Source organism: Orcinus orca, chromosome 11, assembly GCF_937001465.1.
Source record: "Orcinus orca chromosome 11, mOrcOrc1.1, whole genome shotgun sequence".
NCBI classification, from domain to species: Eukaryota; Metazoa; Chordata; class Mammalia; order Artiodactyla; family Delphinidae; genus Orcinus; species Orcinus orca.
Window position 1 is genome coordinate 30,511,369 of NC_064569.1, and position 7,864 is coordinate 30,519,232.

General features: G+C 35.8%; 1 pseudogene; it reads right to left on the minus strand.

The window, feature by feature from the left end:
* Positions 1 to 1,367: 1,367 nt before the first annotated feature.
* LOC101275811 (GTP-binding nuclear protein Ran-like) lies at positions 1,368 to 7,470 on the minus strand (annotated as a pseudogene).
* Between the last annotated feature and the right edge of the window lie 394 nt (positions 7,471 to 7,864).

The following is a 7,864-nucleotide window of genomic DNA, read 5'->3' on the forward strand; positions in this document are numbered from 1 at the left end:
CCAAGTCAAAAATTTAGAGTCAGATATGCAAGGATTGCAGTTACAGAAATTATGAGAAACAGAATACAAAATAACTATGCTTATACTTCAATAGCTATGATATACTTCAAGAAATAGTAAATGGAAATGAAAATAAGAGGACATAAAAGAAGATTATTGAAACTGGCTAATCAGATTTGAAAATGAACCAAATAGAGGCTCTAGAAATCTGAATATTAATAATTAAAATTAAAACCTCAATAGATCAGTAAATTATACCTAGCTGAAGAAAGGATGGACCTTGAAAATAAATCTAAAAAAAGAATACAACTATAGTACAGACAGACAAAGAATGAAATAAAGTTAAAGAGATCTTAAAAGCTATGAAGGGGCTTCCCTGGTGGCTCAGTGGTTGAGAGTCCACCTGCCGATGCAGGGGACACGGGTTCGTGCCCTGGTCTGAGAAGATTCCACATGCCGCAGAGCGGCTGGGCCCGTGGGCCATGGCCACTGAGCCTGTGCGTCTGGAGCCTGTGCTCCGCAACGGGAGAGGCCACAACAGTGAGAGACCCACGTGCCACAAAAAAAAAAAAAAAAAAAAGGCTATGAAGGATAAAGTGAAAAGACCTTTTATATTCTTCATTCTAGGGCCCAGAATGATTAAAGAGAATGAGAAAGTTATGGATTGACTTTTATTTATCTTGCTTATGATCTTTTGCCTCCCTGAATCTGTATGTCTTTCAATAATTCATGAAAATGATCAGTTTTTCATCTTTTTAAATATTGCCTATGTTGGTAGTAAATTTTTTCAGGTTTTATTTGCTTAAAATATTTTTATTTTCCTTCCTTTTAAAAGAGAGTTTCACTGAGATACAGAATTTTAAATTTGCTAGTTATTTCTTCTCAACATTTTGAAAATGCCATTTCAATATCTTTTGGTACCTAGTATTGTTCTTGGAGCAGCTGTCAACCTAATGGTTATTCCATTGTAGGTTTGATGGATTTTCTTTCCTCTACTTTTTTTTTTTTTTAAAGATAGTTGAAATACAACTTTATTCTGATTCTAAACAAAAAGGAATGGAAACGACAGTAACAAACAAGATTCCACCACTGAATATTATGATGTGACTGTAGCAGTCTTATACTTGAAATTCAAGGAGGAAACCACTGTGTTCCAAAACAGCTAAATATGCAGGTCCAAAAAATGAAGGTATTTTTTTAACTGCCACATTCACTCTGAAGCCCATTCATCTCCTTCAGCATCCCAAAGATTAAACACATGTTCTGCTTAACTATGTAACAAAGTGGCAAACACGCTGCACTACTGACATCACAGGACAGTTGCCTATAAAACTAGACTTCTGACGCTGGGATCCAGCTTCACTTTCTCACAAGTCATCATCTTCATCCGGGAGAGCAGTTGTCTGAGCAACCCCTAGATTATGCTCGTACTGCGCTGCCATGGCTGGGTCCATGACTGCCTCTGGCGGGGTGAGAGCAGACATGGCGACGAACTCCAAGTTAGGGTCTCCGATCAGATTTCTAGCAAGCCAGAGGAAGGGCTTTTCAAAGTTGTAGTTACTTTTGGCAGAAATGTCATAGTACTGAAGATTATTCTTTCAGTGGAAGACAATTGAATTTACCTTAACTTTTCTGTCCTTAATATCCATTTGATTTCTACACAACACAATGGGGATGTTCTCACATAGTAGTACCAGATCTCTGTGCCAATTAGGCACGTTCTTGTAAGTAACTCTTGATGTTACATCAAACATTCATAACGGCACACTGAGCTTGGATATAATAGCCATCTCCCAGTCCAACAAATTTCTTCTGACCAGCTGTATCCCAAACATTGAACTTAATAAGTCCTCTGTTGTTATGGAACACAAAGGGGTGGACCTCAACATCCAAGGTAGCTACATACTTCTTCTCAAATTCACCAGTCAGATGACGTTTCAGGACTGTAGTTTTTCCAGTACCACCATCATCAACCAATACAAACTTAAACTGAACTTGGGGTTCTCCTTGGGCTGCTATCGTGATGTTACTTCCAGAAGCATCTCCACCCCCGTCTATCTTTCCTCTACTTTTAATATCATCTGTTTGGGGTGCTACAGAAACTCAATAAAGAAACTTGAGGGAGGGAAATAATCCCAGAAATGTATGAGATGCAAGAGGAATGATGAGCAAAGAAAAAAAGTAAACATAAAGCTAAAGAAATAATAAAATGTGTAATTATTGGCATTTCAAAAAACCAAGATAGAGAAATTCTTATGCCACATTCTCTAATTACAATGCAATTAAGTTGAAAATAATAACATAAATATAATTAAAATAATTCCAAACTTTTAGAAATTAAAAAACACAGTTCTAATGGAAATTTAGAAATATTATAATTAAAGCAAAAAATATATAAATATTACTTGTCAGAACTTGTGAAGGTAAACTTATAGCCTTAAAGTCTTATTAAAATAAAGTTGAAAATTGATGAAATAAGCATTTCAATAAGCATTTCTAATTTCAATAAGCATTTCAACAAATTTCTAATTTGTTAAGCATTTCTTAACAAATTAGAAAAAGAACAACATAATGAACTCAAAGTGAAAGAAAGGATATAATAAAGGAAAGAGCAGGCACAAATGAAAATAGAAAACAAGATAGAGAGTATAAACAAAAAAATTGGAATGGTTAATGCAATTGACAGACTCTAATCAAAAACATTAAACGTCACAACAAAAAGATTAGGAATGAATAAATGAACAAAATAAAAACACAGGAGATATTTTAAGTATTCTAAAAACCTTATGGCAAAAATCTTGAAAAATATTTAAAATAGACAATGCTCTAGAAAAATAGAAATTACCAATCCAAAATAGAAATCTGTGTTGTTATAAAGCAAGAAATACATTTATATGCTCATGTAGCAATAAAAAAAATTGAATCACTAGATCAAAAGAGTATCATAAAGAAAACCCTAGGTCCAGATAATTTTATGAATCCCACCAATAATTTAAGAAACATATAATTTTGACCTTAATGCATTTTCAGAAAATATAAAAAGGGGAACATTCCCCAACTTTTTTAATAAAAATGGTATGCGCTTGATACCAAATTCAGACAAGAATACAAAACAAGGTAATTGTAGCCTGAATCTCCCTCCTGACTAAAGAATCAATTCTAAATGCACTTGAATTAAGCTCTCAAACATACTGTTAAGGTGATATATGAAGTTAGAGTTGGTTTAATTAGAGGAATAGAAAGTTTGTTCAGTAGTAGAATATCTAAGTGTCTGTATTAAAATTTTAATGTAGAAAACTTACTATTATTGCAATAGTTGCAGAAAAAAACATTGTATAACATTTAACAATTATTGATAAAAGCTCTTAGTAAAATAGAAATAGAAACTTTCTTAATTTTACAAAAGATATATCCACACATACACACAAACACACAAAACATAGCAAGTATTCTACTTAACATCAGAAGCAAGAAAATGTGTCCATTAATGGTTCTTTTTTATCTTCCAGTTTTATTGAGATATAATTGATATACAGTACTGTATAAGTTTAAAATATAATGATTTGACTTACACCATAAAATGATTATCACATTCAATAAGTTTAGTGAACATCTCATATAGATACAAAATTAAAGAAAAAGAAAAAAAGTTTTCTTTTGATTAGAACTCTTAGGATTTACTCTCTTAAAAACTTTCATATCTAACATACATCAGTGTTAATTATATTTATCTTTTTGTAAATTACATCCCTAATACTTATTTATCTCATGACTGGAAGTTTGTACCTTTTGACTGATTTCATTCAATCAGTTCACCCTCCTCTCACCTCTCATGACTGGTAACCACAAATATGATCTCTTTTCCCATCAGTTTGTTTGTTTATTTTTGAAGTAGAATTGACCTACAACACTGTGTTAGTTCCTGGTACACAGCATAGTGATTTGGTACTTCCGTACATTTCAAAATAATCACCATGATAAGTCTAGTTAGGATGTGTCAGCATACAAACCCATTACATAGTTATTGACTATATTCATCACACTGTACATTTCATACCTGTGACTCATTTATTTTGCAACTAGAAGTTTGTACCTCTTAATCTCCCTCACCTATTTCTTTCCTCCCTCCATCCCTCTCTCCTCAGGCAACCACCTGTTTTTTCTCTGTGTCTATAATTCTGTTTCTGCTTTGTTATGTTTGTTCATTTGTTTTATTTTTTAGATTCCACATATAAGTGAAATCATACAGAATTTGTCTTTGTCTGATTTATTTCATTTAGTGTAATGCCCTCTATGTTCATTCATGTTATCACAAATGGCAAAAATTCATTCTTTGTATGGCTCAGTAATATTCCATTGTATATATGTATATCACCTCTTCTATGTCCATTCATCTATCAATAAACACATAGATTGATTTCACATTGTCTATTCTAAATGGTGCTGCAATGAACACAATGGTGCATATAACTTTTGGAACTAGTGTTTTTGTTTTCTTTGGACAAATACCCAGGAATGGAATTGCTGAATCATGTGATAGTTCTATTCTTAATTTTTTGAGGAATATCCACTATGTTTTCCATAGTGGCTGCACCAATTTACATTACAACCAACAGTGCAGAAGTGTTCCCTTTTATCTACATCTTCATCAACAGTTGTTACTTAGTGTCTTTTTGATTATAGCTATTCTGACAGGTGTGAGGTAGTATCTCATTATGGTTTTGACTTGCATTTCCCTGATAATTAGTGATGTTGAGCATCTTTCTTTGTGCCTGTTGGCCATCTGTATGTCTTTTTAAAAAATTTATTTATTTGGCTGTGCTGGTCTTAGTTGCAACACTTGGAGTCTTCATTGTGGCATGTGGGATCTTCGTTGCAGCATGCAGGATATAGTTCCCAGACCAGGGATCGAACCCAGGTCCCCTGCATTGGGAGCAAGGAATCTTAACTGCTGGACCACCAGGGAAGTCCCCATCTGTATGTCTTCTTTAGAAAAATTTCTGCTCAGATCCTCTGTCCATTTTCTAATGAGGTTTTTGTTTTTTTTTTATGTTTAGTTGTATGAGTTCTTTTTATATTTATGGCATTAACCCCTTATCAGATATGTCATTTACAAATATCTCCTCCCATTCTGTAGGCAACATTTTCATTTTGTTGGTGATTTCCTTTTCTGTGCAAAAGCTTTTTAGTTTGTTGTAGCTCCATTTGGGTTTTTTTTTTTTTTTTTTTTTTGCTTTTGATTTCCTTGCCTGAAGAGACATATCCAAAAATATATTACTAAGACTGATGTCAAAGAGAATACTGCCTATGTTTTCTTCTAGGAGTTTTACAGTTTCAGATCTTCCATTTAAGTCTTTAATCCATTTTGAATTTGTTTTTGTGCATGGTGTGAGAGAGTAGTCCCATTTGATTATTTTGGATGTAGCGCTCCAATTGTCCCAACACTGTTTATTGAAGAGGCTGTCTTTATCCCATTGTATATTCTTGCCTCCTTTGTGTATAAATGTGGGTTCATTTCTGGGCTCTCTATTCTGTTCCATTGATCTATGTGTCTTGTGTTTGTACAAGTAATATACTGTTTTGATTACTGTAGCTGTGTAGTATAGTTTGAAATCAGTGAGCATGGCACCTCCACCTTTGTTCTGCTTTCTCAAGATTGTTTTGGCTATTTGGGGTTTTTTGTGTTTCCATACAAATTTTAGAATTATTTGTTCTAGTTCTGTGAAAAATACCATTGGTATTTTGATGGGGATTGCACTGACTGCAGATTGTCTTGAGTAGTGTGGTCATTTTAACAATATTAATTCTTCCAACCCATGAACAAAGTACATCTTTCCATCTGTTTGTGTCCTCTTCAATTTCTGTCAACAGCATCTCATAGTTTTCTGAGTACAGGTATTTTACTTTCTTAGTTAGATTTATTCTGAGGTATTTTATTATTTTTTTAAAATTGTAAATGGCCTTGTTTTCTTAATTTACCATTCTGATAGTTCATTCTTAGTGTATCAAAATGCAACAGATTTCTGTATATTAATTTTAGATCCTGCAAGTTTACTGAATTCATTGATCAGCTCTAGTTTGTCTGTTTTTTTTTTTTTTGGTGGCATCTTGAGGATTTTCTATGTATAATATCATGTCATCTGCAAACAGTGACAGTATTACTTCTTCCTTTCCAATTGGATTCCTTTTATTTCTTTTTCTTTTCTGATTGCTGTGGCTAGGACTTCCAATACTATGCTGAGTAAAAGTGGCAAAGGTGGGCATCCTTTCCTTTTTCCTGATCTGAGGGGAAATTCATTCATTTAACATAATGTCAGTTGTGGACTTATCATGTATGGCCTTTATAATGTATGGCCTTTATAATGTTAAGTTGTGTTCCATTATACCCAATTTGTTGAGTATTTTTAACAAATAGATGTTGAATTTTGTTAAAGGTTTTTCCACATCTATTGAGATGATCATATGTTTTTTATATTTCAATTTGTTAATGTAGTGTATTACATTGATTGATTTGTGGATATTGAACCATATTTGCATCCCTGAGATAAACCCCACTTGATCATGGTGTATGATCCTTTTAATGTATTGTCAAATTTGGTTTGCTAATAGTTTGTTGAAGATTTTTGCATCTATATTCTTCAGTGATATTGGCCTGTAATTTTCTTTTTTTGTGATATCTTTCTCTGGTTTGGGCATCAAGGTGATGCTGGCCTTACAGAATGAGTTTGGAAGCATTCCCTGCTCTGCAATTTTTTTGAATAGTTTGAGAGGAAAAGGTGTCTATATTTTTTTAAAAATTTGCTAAAATTCACCTATGAAACCGTTTGTTCTTGGCCTTTTGGAGAATTTGTTTTATTATTAATTCAATTTCATTAGTGGTAATTTGTCTGTTCATATTTTCTATTTCTTCCTGGTTCAGTCTTGGAACACTGTACATTTCCAGGAATTTGTCCATTTTAGATTGTCCACTTAATCGGCATATATGCTTATGGGCTGGGCTGGGCCAAGAGACTGCTGGCTGAGAAGTTTCAGGGATCCCAGGGTTATTTCTGGCTCACTGGTGGGCAGACCCAGATTCTGGTGTGGGTGACTGCATTGCTGGGGGTCCCAGATATATTGTTTGCCTGCTGGTGCATAGGGCTGGTTCCTGAGGCCAATGACTATGGTGTCCGTTGTGTCCCAAAGCTGGTGTTGGCCAGCTAGTGAGTGGGACTGAATACTGGAGTGGCTGGCTGAGAAGCTAGGGTGTCTCAGAGCTGGGAATGGACTGATGGTGGGTTGGCCTGGGGCTCCAGAGGGTCATGAGCCTTGTGTTGGCCTGCTCTTTGGTGGAGCTGAGTCCTGGCAGGTCCCATAGCTAGAGTAGTTTCATTGGTGGTTGCAACCCTGTTCCAAGGTCTCTCGCTGCAGGGTTCTGGGGGTTCTGGAGCTGGTGTCAGTCAGCAGGTGGATGAGGCTGGATTCTGCCATGGCTGACTGAGGGTCCCAAGGTGTCCCAGAGCTGGTGGGTCCTGGAGTTGGTGTCAGCCCACTGGTGGGCAGGGCTGAGGCCCAGGTATTCTGAGGGTTAGTGCCAGGTCACTGGTGGATGAGTATTGTCTTGGGGCTAGTGCCAGGCCACTGGTGTGCAGGGCTGGTTCTCAGGAGCTCTAGGCTAAGGGGTTCTTAAAGCACCAGGTCTGGTGGGTGGGGCTGAGGTGTCCAAGCACTCGTGCCCACAAGCTAGTGAAAGGGGCTGGCACTAATAAACTAGAGGGATGATTCCACAATGGCACTTGCCAGCACCAGTGTCCATGTGATAGAACAAGCTTCCCAAAATAGCTGCTGCCTGTATCATTTTTGCCTCCTGCCTCTCCAGGAGGCT